Source organism: Dermacentor andersoni, chromosome 4 (genome assembly GCF_023375885.2).
Source record: "Dermacentor andersoni chromosome 4, qqDerAnde1_hic_scaffold, whole genome shotgun sequence".
In the NCBI taxonomy this organism is placed as follows: domain Eukaryota; kingdom Metazoa; phylum Arthropoda; class Arachnida; order Ixodida; family Ixodidae; genus Dermacentor; species Dermacentor andersoni.
Genome location: NC_092817.1, coordinates 125,022,068 through 125,048,017, shown reverse-complemented (window position 1 = coordinate 125,048,017; position 25,950 = coordinate 125,022,068). Strand labels below are relative to the sequence as shown.

Here is a 25,950-nt window from a genome sequence, read left to right as displayed (position 1 = left end):
AAAAAAGCTATCCATAGCGGTTTCTGCCTGGCTGCCGCTATCTCTATGCATTGTGTTATAACAAATAAATTATCATCTAGCCTTCTGTTCCTTCGAAATCCATTCTGCAGCTCTCCAAAGATATCTTCCCATTCTGCCCATTCCTCCATTCTGATTTTCACCATCTGCAATGCTACTCTGTATATGACTGATGCGACAGTTATTGGCCTGCAGGATTTAATGTTGTCCTTGCTTCCTTACCTTTGTAAACTAATATCACTCTGCTTGATTTCCAGTCCTGTGGAACATCTCCCTCTACAACTATTTGTTCAATAAGTTGTCATAATTTTAATTTACTTTTCTGGCCTAATATGCTTATCAATTTCATAGGTATGTCATCAGGTCCTGTCGCTGTTCCCACGGGGACCTTGTGTTCAATTCTGTCCCATTCCTTATTTGTCATCCCGCTGTTCTCCTTCTCTAATTCTGTGCCGCTGTTGTCATTGTTCTCCATTTCGCTACCCTCTGGCTCTGCAAATGCTGCCTCTATTGTTAACCTAATATATTCCTGAGCTTCCTCTCCCTCTACCTTTGTTCCTTCTGGTGTGGTCAATGAGTGCTGAACCACCTCTGTCTTCTTACTCTGTTGCCTTATGTGTTCCCAAAACTTCTTAGAGGCATTTCTGTCTTTCTTTCGTATCTCTAACAACCACTGTACCCAAACTTTTGCTATCTTGGCTTGAATTAATGCCATTGCTTCTCTTTTCATTGCAAGGTAATTCTCCCATTTTGTCTCCACCTCTTCTGGTGGGGCTCCCCTTTTCTTTGCTGCTCTGTGTTTTCTGCACGCATCCTTGCGTTGCTCTATGGCCTCCTTAACCTCTCGGTCCCACCAGCTTTTCGGTGTATGTTTTCCCTGCTTACTTCCTAGTTTCCTAATCTGTCCCTTCTCTAGCTCTCGTTTAAAAATACCTATTAACTCGTCGTATGTCCATGCCCTTCGCGGTTACTTGGATGCTATGTTTTCAATGTTTTTCGCCACTTCTTGTAGCTGCCCGTCATTCAGTTTGCTCATACCTTTCCTTTCTTTAGTTTCTATCAGTGGTACTGTCTTTCCAAAACTGATTTTGATTCGTTTGTGATCACTCCCCAGGTTTTTTTTACCTTCCTCATCAATTTCCATACCTCCCAACCGTTCATACAGTTTGTGGGACATTAGGCAGTAGCCGATAGTCGAGTGGGAGTTATTTCTTTCCCATGTTATCTTCCCGTCGCATTTAATTCAGTATTAAGCATTACAAAATCATGGGCCTCATAAAAATCTACTAACATCAGCCCTGTTGCATCTGTCGCCCCGTCAAAGTATTCCAAATGTGCATTCATTTCCCCTAGGACGATTATCTCCCGTTTCATAGTTAACTCCCCGATGTCCTTGGCCATACATTTGAAATATTTTGAAATAACTGAAATGTTCCGATTTGAAATAACTTCAATTATGGAGAGCGACCTCTGTGTGGTATACCGAAATGAGCGGCGAAGTCCTTTATACCACGCCGATCGAGATCGCTTGCACGATGCTAACTGGCCTGGCTCACAGGCAAATGGGTGTTGCATTTAGTCAAGGCGTTTAGTACTACCGCCTCTACGGGTACTCACGCTTGTCATGCTGCACACGAGGTAGGGAGCACTGGTCTTGGAAAATGCAGAAACCACCAGCAGCACACACCAAATCCGGTATCAAAAAACGTCGAGTTACTCACTATAACACCTAGAGGGAAATCTGGCGCCACCGTCTATGGGAGTTTCGTAAGAAGCGCCGTGCCGTTATGGAATTGACTGCGAGGCTTTTGTTGGCTGGTGTTGTAAGAGGCTTCGTCTAAAACGTGGATATGGCTACACAAAGCAAGTGTCTGTCGGCCGGCGTTGCGCGTACCCGCTGGTTCGAAGCGTGCGTCTATTTGTCGTACAAAAATCTCTCACGTGACCTGATCCTGGGTGCCTAGGGACAGCATCGTTTAGGGATTTTTGAGAAGGCGCGATGCTGGCGCCGAGCGACGCCGTGGTGTGTTCGTCCTCGGCGTGATCGTTCTCTGGACCGCGCGTTGTTCAACATTGCTCATGTGATCGTACGAGCGTTGCTTGTGTGTTGGTTGTAGGTTCTGTGTTACTTGGCGGAAAGCAGTGAGTAGTGGCGGTGCGGCAGTGCGGCTTTGGCCTCGGTGAGCTGTGGCAGTTCAGAATCTGCGTTGTGTGACCCGTGCTTTCTTGAGAACCCGGCGATGGTGACAATTGAAATAATGAAGTGGCCTAGCGCCTTGGCAGCGAAGGCAGCGAACCGCGATGTGGCGTCGCCGTGTCCGACTTTGCTTAGCGGACATCGAGGGATGTGCTGCTCGCTGCAAGTCGCTGCTCGCTGCAAGTCATGTAAATGCAACTGCGTCAACCGCTCACTGGTCAGAGCTGAATGTGTGTTTGGTGTGCTGTGCTTGAAACGAGTGGTGCAGCCGTGCAGAGGGGGTGGCGGAGGAGCAGAGTGGCTTAGGGGCTCCGTTTGCGCATTCACAGACATGTGCTCCCGTCTTGGTCTCATTAGCGGCTGTCGCGGGATTGTGGTGTGCTAGCTCCTTGCCTAGTATGAAGTGATATGAAAGCACAATTTTTATTAAGGGGACAAGATGTTGCCGAGATATGGTTGCAGCACAGCTTTCTTTTTCTACTAGGCACCTTTTCTACTTGAAGCTTCCATTGCAGTGTTTCGAGCCTCTTTGAACCAGCATGTATTGTATATAAAAATTGGACACTGACTGGGAACATCACCTAACTTCACGCCTATCTATATTAAAAGGATGTAGCACGACCAGACAAAATAAAAGGGGGTGGGCTGCAGCAATACTAAGCGTTAAATGGTGCTTTATCCTTTCCCTTGAGTTTTCTGTTTTTGTGCTTTTTATGGATCCTCCGCAGTAACCACGCGAGTGCCGAACTTGAGCTTATTGGTTTCAAGTCTCATGGTTGTTACTAACAGAACAGTGTGATAAACAAACAAGGGTTTGGAGGCATCCGGTCACCTTGCTTGCCTCATGGTGCTGCTTCATAAGCACCGTGAGCATCCAGGCCAACTAGGAAGGGAGGTTTGTTGCACGCTTCTGAACTGTATTGCCACCAAGCAACAGTGCTCTCAATGACAGCTTTTGGACAGTAGAATGCTTGCACCCAGCAAAATTGTAAGGAAGCATTCAGGATGTGCAAAGTGGGCTTTTGAAGCTGGCAGCATTACTGAAGGGGCTTTGCCCATCTGCCCTCTTTATGGATACACAAAGATGATTTCCTCTTTAAGAGGGATTGTTTCAGATGTCGTTACATGACAACAGTGTTGGGTGTTTAGTAGCTTGTCTTTGCCCACTGTTAATAATCTGTTCCTTCTCCAGTGCCCCTGTGAAGTGCCTACTTTTTGGACACAATGTGCTCTCCATGCATGCATGAATGTTCAGCTTGTAAGTACGTCTATTACCCCTTGCCTCAAGCTGGTCCTTCCTGATGTCACCCAAGAAGGCATCGGGGAGTATGGCAATGTACACTTGCAAAACACTGTTGATACCGGTGAAACCAAATTAATGGAGCTGCTGTTATTTTTTTGTCCACTCCATCCTTGTTAGTTACAATGAGCAATGTCCGAACAGAAGGCATATGTAGTTGGTCGTGCATAGCCTGCGCACTAAGACTTGTTGGCATGTCATGACCTTATCACAGTGTTTAGATGTAAAAACATTCTGATGTGTTGATGACTTCCTTCTCGTTATCATACTTTGCCTGATGGAGCCAGCAAGTGGGTCAACCAGATGTTCAACAGGCTTCCCACTAGTTTTCCCAGAGTGTCCTTTACCAGGGTGCTGCTCATAGATATCTGTTTTCTTGACCTTGCACTGCACTTCAACCATGGCCACACCTGCTAAACCTATAGCATGCGATCAAAAAAGTGCTATAAATCATGTTCCTCCAAACTCATGACATGTGCTACAAGGCCTTGAGGAACACCCTCATTTATTTACGCCCTCATCATACTGCACCAAGCTTCGCATGATAAGTGCGACAATTAACATCTGCTGGTTTTTCAGTGTTATTCCTGTCCAGCTTGCTGAAAGCTACCCTGAGTGTTTCAAAAGCAAACGACCGCTGCTGGACAAGAAGTGCTTAAAACAAGGGTCGCTATAACCACATATGTAACACGAAATGAAGAAGGCCACTGAGTATACAGGTGGTTTACTTCTTATCCAACAAGCTTGGTTTTCCCTTTGCTAGTGAGTAAAGTCAACTTGCCCCGAATACATGGCCTTTGACAAACTATGTGCCAGATGCTGTGTCCCCTGCAAAGGTGAAGATGTGTATCAGATCCTGACACCCTGCAGCGGCTTCTACACTGGGCAAAGAGGCTACTATAAAAACGACTGCCATTACTAATATGCTAATAACATGAAAACGGGCAGAAATTTGGCTATTCATTTGACCCAACTGCAGGTGCAAGCCACTCTTCCACCAGATGTGTGTTGTTCACAGAAACTGGAGCTATACAAATGCAGATAAAAACAATGACGTTTGAAAGTAGTACAGTTGAACTTTATTCTGCACAAGCAGTGCTACCTGCAGTGCTGGTACCTTATAGCTACAATTCATGGCTTCACCACCATGCAAAGGCACTATTCTTGAATTATAACTTCTATTATATTTATGGTGGCCATATATTGCAATTACACATCATCCACATTGTGTGCAATATGGTTAAATGTCAATTATGATAGCCATTCCTAATCTGAAATGCAACAAAAGAGCAAATATAGGCAACAAATTGCAATTCAAAGAGAGAACCAGTGCACAGGATAAGTGACAGACTTCCTTTGATTGAAAAAGAAATGTCACATGTGTCATGCCACCAGCAGTGGGTAGCAATCTTTCAAGCATGGGTGACAGAGGCAAAACTTAGCAAAATGCTACAATCACGCGGTAAAACGGCCTTGGACACAAAAAAAACCGACATCATACTGTACAGAATGAAAGGGCAAGACTCCATCTAAGAACAGTCTATGGCACCACATACTTGACATGGTGTTAAAAATGTTGACGTGCCCTACCCATAAAGAAAAAGCAACAAACACAGAAAACAGGCCTTAAATGCAATGTTCAGAGTCTGAAACCAAGAATAAACAACCCGAAAAAGGCTTCGCTAAGGCTTTCAGCGATTAAAATTGTCAAACTGTCTCATCACTTCTTAATGAATCTGCACAGCTGAAAATGAAGGAAGGAAAGCCCAATAGCAGGGCTGCAGAAAATGTCACCGAATAAATATACTTTGCTTACCAACGATACCTGTGGTTTAGTTGTGGTCTGTGTATAAACATTTCTTGTTTAGAATGGTTTAGCGGATAGGGTAAAAATGACCATAAGAGCACCAGGTGTATGCATAATCTACGCACGAAAAGCCACTGCTTTCTTACTTTTATTTTTTTTCTCTACTACTATGCATGAGTATTTAGGTGCCTTAGTAGCACTGCTAACATCCTACTGCAAAACACAAAATTGGGCAAGTTGTGGCATAAAGAAAATTGCAGTTTCACTCATAATGTGAAACAATAATGCAGTAGCTGGTGAAATATGCGCAAGAAGCTTACTTCATGCAGCGTTTGTTGAACACTTGCCAATGCAAGTCGGTAATCTTAAAAAGTGAAATAAGTAAGAGTCGTATTTATTTGTGGGAGTCATGCCTCCCAGTGTTGAAGTGGAAAGACTCGGCTTTTCTTCCTCCTCTTTCATATCTGGACTTGGCCACTGGTCTATACCGAAACAACCCTTTAGCTTCTTACTGCTGAATTCGTTTTGGTGTTCTCAAATCTATATTTGGGCTACCCATTGCTAGGTATCGCGCTTAATCAAAGAATGAATCAATGAAATGAATCATTTCTCAAAGAGCATGTGCAGTCCAGCCAAAAGCAGGGGCAAGAATCCGCATTGTGCTCCTGCAGTGAAGGTGAATAACACGTACCATAATGGCGAATGTGCTTTAGTAAGCTTCCCTGCAATATTAATTTGTAATGTACAAAGAATTGTCAATGAAGCTTACCACGGGCACAGATGCACTTGCAAATTATGTCACAATTGAAAATAATGAGAAGAGTGTAAACCTATGTGCCCTTTCCACTCTTAGTATGCTTTACTGCACGATGCTTATTTACACCCCTGTATTGCGGTGTGGCAAGCTACAAAAGAAACATTGCATAATTAGGCTTTTACGATTATCTATCTCGCAATACATTAATATTTCGCGGTGAAGCCTAAGCAATGTACTGCGGTGAAACATACTAAAAGTGAAAAGGGACCATTGTCACTGGACATAATAAGAGTTCTTTAATTATACACTCGCGCACCCGCCGCCTCTCAGGTTGCCTAAGTGGACATACTATGCTGGCTGATAGCGGCCCCGTCCCACTTTTAGTATGCTTCACCGCGTAACTAAAATGTACTGCGGCAAAGAAGCCGTACAATTGTATTGAGTGAATAAACAAATGGTTTTTACAACAGTACAGCAATAAACGCGCACCATGCAACAGTCTACCACACGGAAGAGCGCCGCAACATACGGTAGCTGATTCAGACAGGCCGTGTAGCCCACTTATCAGTCGTAAAGGGTATTATGGGTAAATCAAAATTTCAGACCCAGACATGTGTTTATGTTTACGTTCGCACTCCTTGCGTAATAAGACTCCCAGAACTTCCACAATAGAAAGTAATTTACAACACACAAACGCTAAGAACACAGACATACGTCTAGTTTTCAACTCGGCCGTCATGCAAATGACATATAGCGCGGAAAAACGTGAACATGCTGTGTGTTAGCGTCGTAAACTTCATACTAGGCAAGGAGCTAGCACACCACAATCCCGCGACAGCCGTTAATGAGACCAAGACGGGAGCACATGTCTGTGAACGCGCAAACCCTAAGCCACTCTGCTCCTCCGCCACCCCCGCTGCACGGCTGCATCAATCGTTTCAAGCACAGCACACCAAACACACATTCAGCGCTGAACAATGGGCGGTCGACGCAGTTGCATTTACATGACTTGCAGCGAGCAGCACATCCCTCGATGTCCGTTAAGCAAAGTCGGACACGGCGACGCCACATCGCGGTTCGCAGAACTTCGCTGCCGAGGCGCTAAGCCACTTCGATATGGTGGCTAGATAACTTCGATATTTCAATTGTCACGACCGCCGGGTTCTCAAGAAAGCACGGGTCACACAACGCAGATTCTGTAGTGCCAGAGCTCATCGAGGCTAAAGCCGCATTGCCGCACTGCCACTACTCACGGCTTTCCGCCAAGTAACACAGAACCTACAACCAACACACAAGCAACGCACGCACGATTACATGAGCAATGTTGAACAACGCGCGGTCCAGAGAACGATCACGCCGAGGACGAACACGCCACGGCGTCGCTCGACACGCCACGGCGTCGCTCGGCGCCAGCATCGCGCCTTCTCAAAAATCCCTAAATGATGCTGTCCCTAGGCACCTAGGATCAGGTCACGTGAGGGATTTTTGTACGACAAATAGACGCACGCGGTTCGAACGGTTCGAACAGGTGCGTTGCGTTCACCCAAATAGCCAAGTAATGCTGATTTGGCTTGGCTCCCGTTGGATTTTTAAAAGGCGGCGGTAGTGCGTTTTGGGCATTTCTTGTGAGCAACTGTGAAACAGGGTGTAACGTTTCTCTATGGTGAAACCTTTTCGAGGTGTTTCTGCGTTGTATTTTCGATTTAAGTGGTCTTCGCTGCCGTGGTTAGTTTGTTTGGCTGGTTAGTACATGTGCAAACGGTCTTTGCCTATGATTGTGATGTTCTGGAGTTGTGGAAGCTCGTTGCCCCTATTGCAAGTACTTGCGTTGTCGCGGCATCATTCGAACACTATACGATCAGAGCAGAAACAAGTGCTATAACCTCCCCCGGTGGTCGTGTAGGCGTCAGCTCTCGAAGTATTGGGCAATGCACGGTGGGAACCCGTTTTATCTGCGGATGCGTGCTTGCACTAACTCTGACGAAACTCTGATCATTCGGGACCTATGAAAGCAGTGCTGTATTGTGTTTGTTCCCTGCTTAGTTCGCCTGTTTACATACTCGCCTGAATGTGTGCTGTTGTGATTTGTAAGTTTTCCCCCGTCGGTCTGTACCAGATACCTCACATTCAGCTGCTTATCGCCTGTGGTCGTTTTATAACTTTGCTGCAGAATTTTGTCCTTAAGTCGAACAAACTTGGGAAGGAAATCGTGGAAGGAAATCGTGAAGCTTTACTCCCGAAAAGCACTTGTACGTCCATAGAATTTACAGTTCAAATGCAACACATATCCTCATTTAAGTTTTAGAAGAATTTATGATTTCATTAAATTGAAGTTGCAGATAAACAGAATTCAATAAATTGAAGATTTCTATATGCACACCAAATAAGTTCTGCAAAGTAAAACGGTTTGTTACATTAAAGTTCAATATATGGAGGTCTAATTGTACAAAATTGATTGATATAGGGGTTGATTGGATACAGGGTGTGCATATTCACACGCCTGCTTCCTTGGTCAGTCGTTACGTGCCGGTCTACTTGGGCAATAAACCAAGCAAGAATGTTAATGTTTTCGAACTGTTAACTCACCAAGAAGGTGATCTGAAACCTCCAGGCATATGGTAATCTTCTGTTCCAAAAGAAAAAAAAGTAATACTAATAATGTGTACAGTGGCATAGCAGAGTAAACAAAAAAGCTGTCTTTTTAAGACAATGCTACATTCTTTTTCCTAATTATAGCAGCTGTCCAAGGTGTTCTAGATCAGTTACAATGTTTGTTTCCCCTAGTGTTATAATGGCCTCATATTCTTGCAAAGCTAATCATATTACTCATGTATCCTTTCTACATTGAACTCCTGAAATGTTTTATCACGGCCACTGCACCTCATCCACCATGCTTTTTCTGCTTAAAAGTTCTCAAGGCAATTATATTGCCCTCCTCTCCCTATTATTCAGGCATAGAAACTGAGATCCACATGGCCATCACAAACTAATTTTCACTTGCACATGCCGACATTCAAAACATTGCAGTTAAGCTAGAAGCTAGAGGGAAGCTAGAATTAGCCCTAGTGAAATGTGAAGGTTGTTGGTAAAGGCGCCCACAGTGTGCGAGGCCACAGTTTATGCGAATAAAAGTTTTGAGAAAAATTATATAAATTTTGCCTTTGATATTGTTGTTTTATTAATGCTGCTCTTGCTTTAGTTATCCTTTCTTTTAGTCACCATATGTGTTAAATGTAACAGCATTTGATATTATAGCATAGCATTAGTATTTATTATTTATAGCATTTTTGACAATATATCAGCGGGGCGGGGGGTACTCATCTGGATATTTCATTTCTAATGCATACACTTTGCATGGCTTGTTCGCGTTGCCAACACCTACTGTATTACTTTGCAATTAAAACCTTCACAATTGTTTTTCACGAAAAAATAAAACAAGCAGTCTAAAAATGTTCCTTTGTATCATGCAATATAGTGCTCCTCTCACCTAAAGCTGTATGTTCTCGAGACACAAGTAAACAGCTACATGTTAGCTGCAAAACCTCTTAAATTTGCAGCAGTATCGAATATATTGAGACAAAAAAGCTATCTTGGTGAACATATTGCTGCAGATGCTGACCAGCACATGAGTAGTGCTTCTTTTATTACAAACATTTAATTGCCTTGCAGAGTGTACGTACCACTTGGATCACAATCATTTTATTGAGATATTTTTGTATCATTTGCATGTGGCAGAAGCAGGAAATAGTAAGCTGACTCTGCCTTAAAGCAAACATATGCATGAGAGAGCGCTTAAAGCATTACTTGTTCACTAGACTTCACGACGAAGAGAGTAAAATGTGAGGTCACTTACCCTGTATTCTGAAACCATCTACGACTGGAAGCTTCATTCCACTGAGCTGAGCGCAGTGCCACCCCTCGACTGAAGACGACGCTGTCTTTCACAGTAATTCAAATGAAGTTTAATTAAACCTAAGCAACCGCTTCTGTCAAGGAGCGGGGCTGCTGTGCACTTGAGCCCAGGTGGAGTGTTGAGTGGAGAATACGGGATTTAGTCATCTTTACCTATCCTCGAGCCTCTTTAAGGATTTCCTACAACATTTAAGCTCAGCCTTTCTGTTTTCTTACAGCATAGTTATTACAGGTGGTACAAGACATTCCATTGTACAGTTTCTGTAATTCTTTGGCAAAACATCCATCACCTCACTAAACAGGAATAGGCTCAATAGGTTCACTGGTATCATCTATAGTGTTTCCATCCAAGGCCTATTGCTATTACAAGGCATTACAGACATTCAGTGACGTAGCCAGAAATTTATTTCAGGGAAGGATTCTCCACTGGCCACTACCACTCCCCCTTCCCCATCACCTCTCTCTCTCGCACTATATAAATATGGGGAGGGTTTTACATCACGCCAAGAGAAACTCCTAGCACTCCCCAGACAGGAATGCTTTAACAACTAGGATGCACATTTTTACGTTGCCAAAACAACTTTGCTTCACTTCTGACAACAGTTTTTCATTATTAAGGCATGCAGCCACTACGCTTAAACAGGGTGTCTACCAACCGGGAAAACCGGGAATTCTCAGGGATTTTGAGTAGTCTGGAAAAAGTCAGGGAAAACTCAGGGAATTTGGGCCTCTATCAGGGAAAATTAGCGGCAATTTTATTGAAAAGGTCGAAAGTCGCGGTAATGCTGGCTCGAGTAACAGACAGGAATCGTAATGAATCGTATTTGACGCCCTGTCGTCGGCTGGAGGAGTTGCGAGTGTACAGTCAACGACCGACTTTCCGGATTCCCGATAATTTGGACGGCTTCGCGGCACCGCCACGTACCCCATAGAGTCAACGTATCAGAACGTGTGACATTTCCGACGCAAGAACTCTTCGCCGTCCGATTTTCCGGACGTTTTGCCGTGACCGCAGGTCCGAAACGGCAATAATCAAAGGCACCACTGCTGCCGTTTTGATTACTTCGGCACTTCGAACCGGCACTCTCGCACGCAGATCCTCTGGCAGCCGTTGCTGCCATTGCGGCAACGCTAGGCCTAGCTGCTTCGACGTTCGCTATGAAGCCTCTTACCGTTGGATGCCGAGTTTTTTATTGAAAGAATTAGCTGCTGTCAGCAATCGCACGGACTCCGCTTTGTGGTCCTCGCGATTGGCTTAGAAACTTGGAAAACACGGTGCGTTGCATAACGCCGGTTCCTGAAAGTCAGCTTCGCCTCTGTACAGAAATGTTACTTGGTGAAGCATACGCAAAAGTATTGCAGTGAAGCATAACAAGCGTGGGAAGGGGCTATTGCCACGGAAAACAGTATGTATTCTTTAATTATACACGCGTGCACCCTGTATTTCCTGTCACAGTACGAGCACCGATATGCCTAATATGTGTACCGACAGGCCTTCAGAGCGTTTTCGAACGTGCCTGTATGGTTTGAGCCCCTAAAGGCACTAAATTACACGCATTTTTTTTTTTCACCTGGCCGATTTTTCGTACGTTTTCGCGGCCCCTAGGGAGTTCTAAAAATCGCTTGTAGACTGTGCAACTGACCAAGATGCTTCAAATGGTCCTTGGGGCGAACGAGTGGCGGAAGGAGGACAAGAACAGAAATGACCTACGCATTGAGGAATAAACGGGAAAGGAAGCTTGCTACCGCCGTTTAGAAGGAGCTTGAGCTCAAAAAATAAAATTTTGGCTAATGGCGAGATGCATGTGTCCCTCATCCAAACCAAAATAAACTCTTCAAAGCAGTGAAACACAACACTCAGGTGTCGTGCGCGTGCTGAGAGTATGTCAGCACAGTTGAGGTTGACTTACGAGCTGTTGAGAGAGAATCTCGATTGTGACAGAGTTAGGGCCTCATACCACTGAGCTTGCTATCAGTTGATAGAAATAGCTCATATTCGAAAATATTTGCGTCTATATGCATCTCCTTTTTATTCGTATTTGAGAATGTCCGACTCCATTTGCAATTTTTTTCGAGGACACTTTATTTGCTGTGCATGTTACTAACCTCCCGGTCTTCTATTCTCTTTTTGAATAACACAAACACTACTCCTTAGTATTCAAATTGGATTAAGGCGCTTCTTTATTTTTTCATGTGATTACTAGAGAGTGACAGCATCAGGCGATATGGTTTCAGCCCGTCTTGACATAAAACATAGTTCTGCATCACTCAGGGAAATTTGCAATGGCACTCAGGGAAAACCTGGAAAACTCAGGGAATTTGGAAATGTCAACTTGGTAGACACCCTGTTAAAGTTATGCTATCATCCTTGTGCTGTTTTTAAAGATGATTATATTAAAAATAACATTTTGTTTACAAATTGATGTGCTTATATAATGTGTATTATGAACTAGTTGGTACATTACTTAGGAAAGTGAACTGTGCTAAAAACATGACAGCGCTCTGTCTTGTGTCTTCTTGTTTGCAGCCCAGACTTGTTGCAGCCCAAGTAACAGTGGAGGTCAGCGTTATTTTCTTACCAGATTTGCTAGTGAGTGGTTCAGCCATGGCTATGTATGGAAGAGAGCAGGCACTATTTTGCAAGTCGCCTATTACTTAATTGCAGGCATTATGGGCATGCTGCCTTTACGACTGGCTATTCTGAAGACTGGAGAGCAGTAAGCACAGCATGTGCTATGACAGGGTAGGTGAACCTCAGCTAAGGCAACTGGCCACGGCCATCTAATGTTGAGCGATCGAGCAGTGATGAGACAATCCGCCTATTTTTCACTTAACTTCATTCTTGACGCCCTTAATGCGCGCCACCAGCCCGGCCCCCTTATCGTATCCACCTCCCCACTCCCTGGAGCTCACTGAAACTCTTTTCAGCCAATCACTGTCACACTCTTCAACAATCATGGGGTTGTTGAACAACACAGCGTCCTCTAACATTCCTATATTTCCGTTTCTGTGTGGACATCGAAGCCATTCACCTAGCTCCCCTCCCACCTGTTTGTTGTGGCGGCTTCTTAGCTTCCCTGGCCCAGCACTCCCGTCCTTGATATAATTTGCCACGCGCAAATCAACATTCTGTAGGCCTTTCTTTCTTGTCCCGCTTTCTTTTCATGTTTTCATTCTTAGCAGTGTGTACAAACTAGCCTGAGAGCAAGCTCTTCTGAAGTTTATTAACATAATGAAAGTAAGAGTCAATGGAAAGTAAAAGAAGAAAAGAAAAGGCGGGGGGAGTGCTTTTTATGAGTTTTCTAAACAAGCAAGTTGCAATATTTTCGGAATGCTTTCCTTCTGCTCAGTGTGCTCGATGATTCGGGGGAGTACCAGAAATTAGAAGCTCTTCGACGACACGAAGGCCTGATCCAAGTTTTAAGCATGTGCTTGTCACATTTTTGTCTGTGTAGAATTTTAATGCCCATCCCTCTCAGTAGTTATGGTTAACACAATCTGGAATGAGGTAGAGAGGCACCATGGGTGGGGCCACAATGTTCTGCCTGCTACAGGCACTGGGCAACCTCTTTCTCCTACTTTTCTCTCCAAAAGTGGTGCACTCCTTGTGCCCATTTGGCACAATGAGTGTGGTCCTAGACATAGCAGTCCTAAACATTGGATTCAGGGGAGAGGGGTTCTACAGCTGAATTTTTTTTTTTCATCGCCTCTGTGTTTGCGCTTCAAATATTCTTGCAAGGTCAGGCTGCGCATCTCTTATCCACTGAGTATCTCATCAGTGGTGCACTTTGCATGCACAATCAGTGATTGGCACAAAGCAAGGGCTCAGAGAACAATAAAGTTATGATTGTTTCAAAAAAGAAAAATGTGAAGTTGCTTGAGACAGTGTTTTGCATGCTTGTCGATTTTAACTTCAATAAAGCATTTCTCTGCTCCCGTAATCACTATGTGTCTGTCATAGGCATGCATACCTGGTGGGAGCAGCGATGTGGATGAACTTGTGTGTTCACTTCAAAAATGCCTTTATACTGGCCGTGAACGAAACTAAGGCCCCCAGAAATTACTGGAATTTTACTATGTACAATACGCAATAGCCCGCAGGGTTACACCTCTTTAAATGGGCTCTCTTAATTGACCACTAGCCAATGCATCCCCTGCATGGCAGGCTAAATATCTGAGTAAATTGCCCTAAGATTCACTATTGTAAGTACTGTAATTATTGTAAATATTTTCTCTGTGCTTTTTGCTCCCCACTGCATGCTTTTTCCAATTCTGTTCCCTCATCATTGCACCATCCCCCTTTCTGGCCAATGTTCAGGTGTCCGCCATCGCCAATACGGCCAGCAAAATTGTCTTTCATTCTTCCAACAAGCACAAAGGCTTTTTCACTATCAGATGCGAGCTGATACGGATGCTTAGTAAGCTAAACATTTAGCCTGTTTGTTCTCAACGGGACAACATGGGAGAGGGGATCGCCCTCCATGACATCCTCCCCCCCCACATACACACACACTTCGGACTGACACTAGCCCTCAACTTGCTTTCACATTCAACATTTCCCTTTCATCGATGTCGCTCTTTCTGAGCCCGTCTCCTGAAACTTTCAATACCATGGGAGAGGGGATACAGGGGAGGAATTTAACCCCTCAAACCTTCCCACCCTCTGGCTAAGCCGATGCAGACATTATATTAATGAACTTAAAAGGTAAATTTCTCCGCTAACATTTTCTAAAATTGTATTTTTAGCAAAATGCTCATTGCATAAGTCAGGTATGTCATGAGAGAACACTTGATCTTTTCCGACAGACTTTCAGCTCCACTATGTGATGTATGTATGAAAGGCCCCAACAATCTTCGACTAATTGTAAGAAGTATGCCCTAAGTCAAGTTTCATTTTAGGCTAACTGTCCTCTTTTATGGGTCAAATAGTAACGGTTGCTAAGGATGCAGGTTGCTCTATCTGACTTAACCTTGGCCAACATGCATGTTGGCTCTTGCCGAGAACAGGTAAAGAGGACTTGCCCCATAAGTTAAAGGTATCGCTCCAAGTGGACTCGAGCTTATTATACTGTCTGCTTCCACTGCCCAGAAGTAATCTTTGTGCTGGTAGATTGCAAGTATTACACTTTCTCTCACTTCATATAGGCAGTTCCCCCACTTGGATGTTATTTTGCAAATTGTATGGGTATCGCATTTGGTCTGTGCATTTTACATTCATGCTTAGTCAGGGCCACCACAACCAGTCCATTTACAACTTCTTGTTCTGCATGTTTATAATCTTCATGCCTCCATCAACTTTCTGCATCGCTATTGCACACCTTCTTAGAAAATGAAGTACTTTGAGACTAGGACATGCAAACTTTGTCGAACTTGTAGTGTGGCTGAAGGGTGCAAGTACGACATTATAGCATTTATGCTAAGATTCTTAGCACTGACATGCATACATTTATGTGTAACTTTATCTGGCTAACCTGAGTAATGCATTATGAAAGCATTCGCTATGTTAATCTTATGCATCTTGGTAGAACCAAGTAATACTGGGCGACACAATTGGTTGTGTGTCCATCTACTGCTTCCTTGAGCACTGGTGTATGATATCCTAAACTATGTTTCTGTATCATCATGTTCAGGTACAGTACACATGCACTTCACTATTGCACTAGTAGAAAGGCTTCAAGGCTTTTCCTAGGCATTCAATAACCACTCTGTTTGTATCCCTACAAACGTAAATGAGGAAGCAAATAAAGCTTAATTCAACCTTACACTATAAAGACAACCGCACATTTTGGAAGGAAATGCTTATTTTCAGCATTTATGTTCTTGCTGGTGTAGAAATGATGCTGGCCCACTCTTTGCACGAAGCATGTGCTTGCTGTACACTGCTGAGCACTCCACGCAGTGTCAGAGGACGACCGCCTGGGTCAAAAGATCAAAGACGGCAATATTGTGGCATTAACCTGTAAAAAACATGCCCACAGAAAAGACAAGTTGCAAGTAAACTCATTAAATGAGGAAATACTTTTTGAGAGATACTTTGAGTTTTGGTGTTGATGGTGTTCTTCTGTTCTAAAAAGTATTACCCAATGCAAGAATCTCGCATCTTGCTAAAATTATTCTGTACATCTAATCAACTGAATATTGGTAGCTGGTGCTATCATATGGTTACAACTCCATTTATTTTCATCGTGGCAGAAAAAAAGGAAAGATGTGAACTCATTTACCCTCATCACCATATTTATAGTCACTTGCACAAAGCTTTATAACCGTGAATGCTTTCAAGCTTCATGAAAGCTGCCCTAGGACTGTGAGAAACGCCATAATTGTAGACTCGGTATTTTCACCACTGAGTTACCCTCCTCCTGTCTCCCCCAAACCATAGCTAAGAATGAAATATGCGACCATGTGCTCAGCAGCAGAGTGCTACAATCAAGGCACCATTGCAGGAGGTATCAGCAGTGGCTTCATTCAAAAATTGTTAAAAGCAAAGGCCACAGATACAGCAACACCAAACATGAACATTGTTGTGAACTACTATAAGTGCCTGTTGGTCCGTGGGCATAAATGCCTGTCCCATAAAATGAAGACACTTTGTGCAACTTCATATCTTGGAACGTTTCTCTATCCGCCACCCGAGGATGCGCTCTCTAGTGGTCAGGCTCCACCGAGAGACTTCCAGTACTGTGAAAATAATGCAGGCTGTGTTAAATAGTTGATTACAATTTATGCCAGTCTAGTATCATTGAATTAGTTCCAATCTATTTCCCAGTAAGAACGGATATTTGTCCTAATAAAAAATTAGCAAACCTAATTTTTGTTTTAATTTATCTCCATTGGCAACAGCAGTTGGCATGCTGACCTTCTGCCTGCATTAGCTTCAAAGTACTGCTTTGTACTAGCTAAGGGAGTGGAGTTAGCATGTGCGCAAAGAACAAAACTGCTTATGAAACTTTGAAGACATTGGTAGAAAACTGTAAGAGGCAGTAATCAAAGCTAGAAGATGAGCAAGCCAATATCGTCGAGATAAACAACAGTCTCAGCCGAGATAAACGTTGCATCCTGAAAGACTACTGTTCTTGAATTTTTTTATAAAAGTACTTTTGAATATGTAGATTCAGTGTTCAGCTTAATTGTTGTGCACAACTTGTCACAAGATGCTATACATTTAGCAACATCTTCTAGTTATACTTAATACATCACCAGGTTCATAATAATTGTTTTGAAGCATGTTAGCTTATTGGAATAATGAGCATGATTGAATTAAAATACATGTAAAACAGAAAATTCAACCATATGTCTTTTGAGTGCCTCCAGTGTAGAGGAGAGGCACAGTTTGTTCTAGCACATTCATAAAGTTCTGAATAATTTTTAAATGAGGCTTGAACATCAGAAAAATACATTTACATTGTCAATATAATGCATAGGCTCTTTTGCTGGATGTGAACCATCCTTTTCATAGTAATAGTATTCTGCTACCAGTGACTGATGCTATAGCATGTCACCTCTAACTGAACTGCAGCATCACTGACAAAATGTTGCCCAGCCAGAAATCGTGACGAGTTTATGTAGCAGTGAGTGGCTGATATATAAAAACTGAGAGGAAAGTTAGAAAAATTGTGAAGCATTGATTTATTTAGTGGCTTGCCACACTGTTGCGGCTCAGGGTAGCGTTTAAGCCAAGAATCCTCCACGTAAATTGACGAGTGCATCCGGGAGTAGGAGCAAAGGAAAGAAAGTTTATTTCACATATTTTGCACTGGCTCCATATATGGAAGCCCACTCCACGTAGGAGCACATTCTATGTCTGAGCTCACATCAGGAGACATCAGCCTCCCTGCACCAAAGGTGTCTGCTTTTTAAAACAGCCGTTTACTCTAGAAGACTAGATTGGGGAATCCAACCACTGTTTCTCGGCCAATCATGATCGTCAAATTGTTCACAATATCCCTGCTCTGATGTCGCACAGTTCTGCCGGACTCTGCCTACAATGTTGCACAATCGCCACCACACATGAGGCAACCGCGTGGAAATCTGGGAAACTCAAGTTGACACAGTTTCCACAGTAGTCCTCGATGTTGGCACCTTTCATCAATTAGTGAGCTCTCAGTGACGGTCAGCTTGCAGTGACCCTTCGCGGTTGTTACGTCTACAGAATCCGGTAGTCGTTGTCACCTTGAGGGAAGCTCCTTTGTTGACCCGTCAACAGCCAGTGTCAGGGTTCTGCGTCAGTGTCTGGATGGGTGCCTTGTGGGAAACACTTAAGGAATGCCATTTGCCGTGTTGAGATGTAACAACACACTTTCCGTTGGTTCCACCATAACAAGTGATGGCTGCAGCCAGTGCAATTTTAACCGTTCACTTTCGATCAGCCTGCTGTTAACTGCCTGTGCCATTGCTTGACCATACCTTCACTTGTGACGTCTGGTTTGACGACTTCATATAACTGTTGTAGGACATGTACAGCTGTCAGCTTCTTTGTATGCAATAACCTAATTATGCCACAACCTTCGCAGCCAGTGGGACTCTACCAGAGCAGCCATCTATTATTCTGCATCATTTAACAGAAACTGCTTCTGTCACACGGTGCTCAAACGAAATTCATGCCAATACAAGCTCTCCCCGATCGGGCAACTAGTGCCGTCATTTCGGTCTTCCAGAAATATAGCTGGTAAGAAGAGTTTAGGCCAAAAGACATTCTTAGTTAATGAAGGTTCCAGTCGAGCAACAGTTTGTTGCAGTTCAGACAGGATGTGACATTCTGGTTTTTGTGACTCTTGGCTGATAGCATGACACTGACCACCGACATACAAAACTTTATACTGCGCTATGGCGAATTCCTAAAAAAGCATACATTGTCACATTAGAAGAAGTAGCCTATGCATCACTGTAATATAGGGACACATTTCTTTTCACTGAAAAATTTATTAGAGCATACTTTCTGGGCAGTTCTCATATGCTATTGTTGTGCAGCACGAATGCATAAAAAAGAGTAATTATCCAAAAATAGTAGTCTTACATCTGATCTGGTAATTATTAACATTATTGTTAATGTTAATAATATTCACATGTTGTAATATTAATATTAAATGTTGTAATATTAACATTAACATTAAATTATTAACATAAGCATAAATTGAATGTTATTTCTGCTATTAGCTAGCTTACATAACCTGAAATTTTTTTAGAATTATTCAAGCAAACTGAAGGTCTATATAAACGTTCTGCTTTTACAATGAAACTTTTATTTTTGATCAAGTTTCCCCCAATTTGGTGCAATAGTTGTTTAATCAAGGCATTTGACAGCCAAAGTTCACCCTCACATCAAGCCAGACCCATATGTCTGTGCTTTCAGACATGTAAACTAGGAAGTACTCTCGTAGGATACTGCCGAGATGAATTCAGTGAAATTTGTTTAATATAAACAAAAATGTCTGCTTAGTAGGTCTCCAAATCTGTCTTAAATGATTAAAATTTCATTGGCAAGCTGAAAATTTCTGTGTAATAAAATGTATAACAGCTAGGAAATAAATGTGTTGAATTATAGCTTACAATGATCTGTCTTGTTGCATGAGCTTTTAGAATAAAAGTAGTATTTGCCAAATGTTAGAACAATTCATGTGAATAAGTCGTATTTCATCACTTTGATGGTTTTATCAAGTACAACTTGTAGGATTTCAATATAAATCTTTGTTACGAAATTAGCTTTGTCACGTTTTGTGTTAATTTTTCATTCCTATTATTTTCTACACTTCAAATTATGCCACAATCAAATTTGGCTCACATTGGCAACCAGTACTAAGTTTTTGCAATCGTTAAATGTAATGCATTTTCTTTAAATCTGTTTAATGCCTGTTTAAAGACCCTTCCTGCTTTTCACTTGTAATTAAACAGAGTCATTAGAATTGGATGTTTGCTAGATGTTCATATTTGAACACGATCGTTTTCAAACATGAACATCTAGCGCTCATCTAATCCTAATGTCCCTGTTTAATTACTAGTGAAAAGCAGAAAGGGTCTTTAAATAGATGTGTAACTGATTTAAAGAAATTGTTAGAATTAGATCTACGCTAAATATTCATGTTTGAACACGATGGGGTTCTAACATGAGGCACATGTGGCATCTGATCATGTTTGTTGGTGTTACTTCCCTAGGTCTATAGGAAACCACTGCTTGATCTTTATTTTAGTCAGTCAAAAGTCGTAAAGCAAGGGATAGCACATTCAGCTCTCAGATGAGCTGAAACAAAGTCATGTACATGTAATTCATGCAGCCAAGTTTCTTGCAGAAGATCGAGAGGCTAAAGCAAGCTAGTTTTCCCAGTCAAGCGCTGTCCAGAACTTGTGAGAAGTTTTGAAAAGGGATAAAAAGTCAGGTTAGTACAAGTGAACAGGAAAATAAACAAAAAGGAAAAAGGTTTGCTGTGGTGCCGTACATTCACAACTTGTCACATTGCTTGAGGAATGTTGCCACTAGATATGGCGTAAACACAGTGTTCTCAGCTTAGGAGAAGCTGTCAAGGATTTGCCCACTCACTAGAAGGAAACTCGAGTGGTGTAATAATAGACAATGTGGTTGCAACACAAAGCACATGTCAATGGTTGTACTTTGCGAGACTGGGATTGTTCATCAGATTTCACTCACATGTGGAAAATCGTATCTCGGACAGAGTAGGAGATGCCTCAATATTCAACCACAATAAATATTTAAAGAAGTCTAATGCATCACATATATTGCCACACTGTCACACATGCAGCTGTACACCTATGTTGGTAGGTACAGAGGTCCTTTCTAGACATAGATACTAAAGAACTCACAAAATAATCGGAGATTTTCATATTAAAAGAATGGGAGACGCATGCGTGAGCCAGGCTTCAGTTTTGTTGTCAGACAATGAATACGCATATCTGCTTAGTACGTGTGCTCATAATACATAATCTGTTACATAAATTTTTTTTTGCCTTTCTGGTTTTGTTTTTTTTTTCCGGAAGATTTTAATGTTTGAATTTGGCTTTCTTTTAACTTTGATGCTTTGTTAACCTTCATATTCTTGTTTCACCACGTGTTCCTTTGGATTCTACGTGTCTTAATTGCAATCACTCATATACAATCTTTTTCAATAAAACCTTCCAATTGAAAGTCAGTGCTCGATTGTCTTGTGTATGTTGTCTGTGTCTTCATCCATTTGTGCTGCAACAAAATTATGTTACCGTACCAACTCGCCCAACTATCAATCCTATTACTCTCGATGTTTCTCATACGAGGCAGATTTTTATTTTTTTTAACAATGAGACTCCACTTTGGCTTAACTCTTGAAATTAGCAATGTAGCTAAAGGGAACGGCGAAATTTGACCATCTGCTAGACTTGTTATAATGTGCCAACGCATTAGGCACTTGTCGAAACTAACTGAGCACGGGTCAGCACCAGATGCAATGGAGTAGTATGCATTTGCAATAGCAAAAAATGCCACAGTGATAGCCATTCCCTTGGAATTGTGCTGCTTTTGCATCCACATCTAGATAGCTTGAAGAGAGATTCATTATATTCATTACCTGGTGCACTACGCTAAGTAACAATCAAGTGAATCATGCAGGAAGATGGTCTTCTGGGGCTCCGTAATTTGTCACTGTGACCCAGTGCCCAAGATTTGGAATGTGTAGAATTTGGACCAAGGTACTTTGCTTCTTGAACTTCAGTTTCTGCCCAAGCAGAACATCCTGAAATTTGCATCCGTCAGGAGATTGCCGAGAAATAATGAAGTGTGCTGCATTCACGATTGCATCTGACAACCAACCTGTGCCTTGCAAAGCATTTAGTTCGGAGGGAGTGACCTTGTAAGGGTTGCAAGTAGAAGAACCACAGATAGCCTGGGTAATTGCATTGTTACGTGAGAACATTGTTTTACATTTGACATGTCGCAGTGAGGCTTGCTGTCCCACACTAGAGCTGTTTGTACCAGCTAGACATCTCTTTTTTTTCCGACTGCTTTGTATTAAGCACTGTCCTTTTCTTATGTGGTCGACCACCAGCCGATTCTGCAAGAGGAATGGTGAGCACTGTTGCCTGCTGTGCAGTATTAGTTGCTGTTGTGGTAGCCTGACATATTGCGTGATAATTTGAAGCTATTAGCAAATCTACATTTTTTTCGCTTTGTAATTCATCAGTACAGTAATCACTCGCTGTTATGTGTTCTTCTGCAGATGACACTGGAATGCTATCATGTCTTTCTGCCTCACCCTGCAAGATGGTTACCCCTTTGTCACTTTGCAAGCTTGTCACTTCTTGTTCACTGCTCTGTACTGTTTCAGTGAAACTAGAAAGTTCTTTCTTATTTGTGCCATAGGTTATAAGGTTGTGAAAAAAGTTCTTGCACTCAGCTAGTTTTTCCTCCAGCTTACTTTTGCTATACTGCGCCATTGCAGTTGCAGCCCCTTTTGATATTTCTACGAGATGTGCATATGCACATTTATATTTGGATTCTAATGTATCAAGCTTTGGCTCTGCTTTTTTCACTACACTCAAAGTTAAAATGTTCTCTTCATCTTGTGGCTCATCCATTTCAGTCTCCACAAAGTCAGATTTGAGCCAGCGTTGTGGAATACATTAGCGAAAAGATTTTCGTTTTGCTTTGACCTGGCTGCAAGAATATACCTGCAAGGCAGCCCATACTGCATGTTAAATGTACATGTGCACATTGCCATCCTCTTTGTGACTACATAACATTTATTGTTCACAGAAACAACATGCTGATCATCAGACACTGAACATGTTCCAGGATTTTGTAGGAATGTTTCATATTCTTTACAAACCAATTTCCTAGCATACTGTGTATATATTGTAGACATTTCCATGTAAAATTTGCTCACTTTACTTGTGTTGACGCAAAACTTGGTTTCTTTATATTGCGCATGACTGACTGCAAGGGCATTGCAAGTTGCCTAATCTATGAGAGCTTTCACAGCTTTAACTAAGTGCATTCCTCGTCTTAAATATTTCTTTAGCTTTTGGTAGTGGCTTTCCATTCTATTATTAGTATTATTTCCTAAACTGTACACATCTGAACGATAAGCATTTTATCTGAACAATAAGAACGATATTTTTGCAGCTGTGCCAGTTTTTATAAAAATAATCCAGTAGAGCGCTGTCATTCTTTAGGGCTTCTTTCAAATTTAGTAAGTGTTGTTCATATATGTCAACATTATGTGCAAATACTAGTTTGGCAATTGTATCTTTTACATTATTCTTGTCTAGGCTATTTAACTATGTTGTGAACTTCGTAGTGGAGATATTTTAGCACATGCCATGAACATAATAGAATCCTACAGCCAGGCAAGAGTTGCGTAACTATGTTCATTTCCTTTAAGTCCTTGTCCATCACAGCAACTTTACACTTAGCCTTTATAGCAGGGTTTAAGTTCAGAAATGTTTCAAGGAAGGATTTTAGAATTTCAGATGTTTCTCGCTGGACAACGGCATAACATATAGGTCTGCCATGACTACTTCCATCTTCACACAGAACACAATGCAACACACACACTTCTCTGTTAAGGTTATAGGTTCCATCAAAGAACAATACCTCTGGATACTTTTCGTCTAATTGAGCCATATGCTGCGACTGTAACATAATGTACAGAAGATCATTCTGTGAATTTTTTTTCAGCATGGAGTTTCCATCCTGCAGTTTCAGAAAATAATCTGTCTATTTCCTGCAGAAGGAGCGCTCCATGATGTGTGCTGTCTTCTATCTTTTGAACTAGTGCATGCTTTAGGTTTCTCACGTCCTGTGAAGTAATGTGCTTTTTCGTTTTCTTTAGAATAACTTCCTTTATATCTTTGGAATTTGCATTATAAGAAATCATTTCTCTTAGTTGGTCTTTCTCCGATGGAGTTAATACATACGATTCATTCTGTACCACATGAGAACTTCGGGACCTCTTTTAAGGTTATGAGCCTCTGTCATATTCACAATTTCATAGAATGGTTGTGGTGTAGAACGTAGTACAAGTTTCAGTTCAACTTTGCAACCCGTTCTATTGAAGTGTTGGTTTGGACAAATACTCTGCCCTCTTGAACTTGGGTACCCTGAATGGCAGCAGGCAAAAGTAACACGTATGTATGGAAATTCTGCTTCGTTAATATCTTTGTCAAAGCAAAATGGATTCTTATCTGACCTTGAGATACACATGGGATGGAACGCGTTATTTTTCCATTCCTCATAGCTAGCTGAAAATTGTTTCTAGTTGCTGAACTTGCTACCTATAGAAAGACTTCCTCCCCCTTTGAGATTACAGCCCTGTGTCGATCTCACAAGCTTACATTTTTTCCTACGGTGACCTTTAGCTCTCTTGCTGCAACCCAATGGAGGGCTATCTTGTATGGTCACTTTGGCAGTTGTCTCCGCAAAGCTTCCATAAGGCATGGAGTAGCTGGTAATACTTACTACTTCCCTGCTTTGAACTAAAGTTTCAGCTGCTGACTGTGTGCTTATTTGTTTTTCTGCAGTGCTTTTGGCCAGCGATACAGCATTGGAATGTTCAAGCATCCAACAGACAAAATCTTCTGTGGACTGTAAAACTGTACTTGTGGCATTCATGTAGACCTTGTTATGGTTTTTAACAGTGCCAACTTCAGAACATTGTGCCATGTGATCCGGTGGCAGTGCAGCATGGCCTTTAAGACCAAAGCTATTTTTCTGTCTCTCAGGTGCCTCTAAGTTACCTTGCTTTATTACAGCATCAGAGTTTTCTGTGTACTCTTCAGCTTCCGATTTCAGGAGGACTTTTTCACTTGCCAAGTGGCACTGCTCTGAAGGCAGAGATTCTGAGAGCTGTGCCACACTGCATTGTTGAAGCCTCCTGTAGCTATTAACTAGGGCAGATTTAGAAGCAGCAGCAACAACTGGAGTCTTGCACACTTTGTGTACCCAGACACCACCCACAAGTGCAGGAGCACATGGAGTGCTTTTTTTTACCTGATGCTTTTTGGTGGCATGTCGTGCTGAAGTGACACCCGTTTCTTCATTCTTCAGTGCAACTTGGCAAACCTGTGAACTTGCGCAGTTTTGTTCAGCCTGATCTGTTGTGCGAGGTTCGAAAAAGTTGGCTGGTGCTATTTCACTGCTCTCTCTCCAAGTTTTTTAGCTTCTCACTGGAGGATCACTTCACATGCCATGCAGCAATGCTCTGCAGCTGCCATCTCTGGTAACTGCACCATGCTGTGAGCCTTGAGTACCTTACAGCTAGAATCTGGGCCCTGTTTACCAGCAGGCGAGGGGTGGCACATTGGCGGGCACAACCTTTTGCACCTTGTAGCGCACACACACACAGAATGCCTGTTTGCTGGTCGCTGAGCCGCAGCAATCACCGAGGGTCTGATGTATGCACTTGCACGTGTCGAGAGGGCAGAGTATGCGACTGCGGCGTCCAATTCTGCCACCCTTGGTGCTACTTCAGTTTCCTTGCTCTGGTGGATGGGGGCAGAAACTAACCTCTGTACAACTGCTGCCCAGGTCTTACTGGCATTGCATTTTTGGGTGACCACATCACCTGCTGAGCTTCCAAGAACAGGAAAGTTCTAACTTTTCCAGTATTCAAATAGTGCACTGGCGTGGTCACCATAGAAGTGCCGCACCTTCTCGTGCTCCTTCTGCATGCACTTTGTACTGCTGCCACACCTCCTCCTCATGGCTTTTGTTGGTGCCCTTGACCATGGTCGGTTGGTGTCACACTGCAAGTACCCCAGATGCTGAATACACAACAACTACATGTTCACTTTACTGCCACATGCATCATTTGAAAGGGAGTCTGTAAATTTGTGTGCACTCTCGGCACTAAGGCTGATAGGCTAGCCACTACCTCCATAAGGCCAAGCAGAGCTGGAGGGGCTGGATTATTGGTTCAGAAGAGGATGATTGCATCAAGACAATTTTCAACTTATGCTAGCTGATCTTGACCATACCAGTC

General features: G+C 42.5%; 2 long non-coding RNA genes across 3 annotated transcripts in view; one reads left to right on the top strand and one right to left on the bottom strand.

Moving 5' to 3' along the window:
* The first annotated feature begins 7,697 nt into the window (after positions 1 to 7,697).
* Positions 7,698 to 25,950, top strand: part of LOC129386425 (uncharacterized) — a 28,509-nt gene continuing 10,256 nt past the window's right edge. Inside the window, exons 1-3 of one of the 2 annotated variants that reach the window (XR_008613810.1) lie at positions 7,698 to 7,821; positions 12,519 to 12,734; positions 24,491 to 24,953. This is a non-coding gene — a long non-coding RNA (uncharacterized lncRNA). Of the gene's footprint in view, positions 7,822 to 12,518; positions 12,735 to 24,490; positions 24,954 to 25,950 lie in introns of those variants that run through there. The other variant, XR_008613809.1, reaches the window with a different exon arrangement.
* LOC129386426 (uncharacterized) lies at positions 15,718 to 25,612 on the bottom strand. The gene is made up of 2 exons (XR_008613811.1): positions 24,960 to 25,612; positions 15,718 to 15,907 (listed from the first exon to the last, which is right to left on the bottom strand). It is a non-coding gene; the product is annotated as an uncharacterized lncRNA (long non-coding RNA).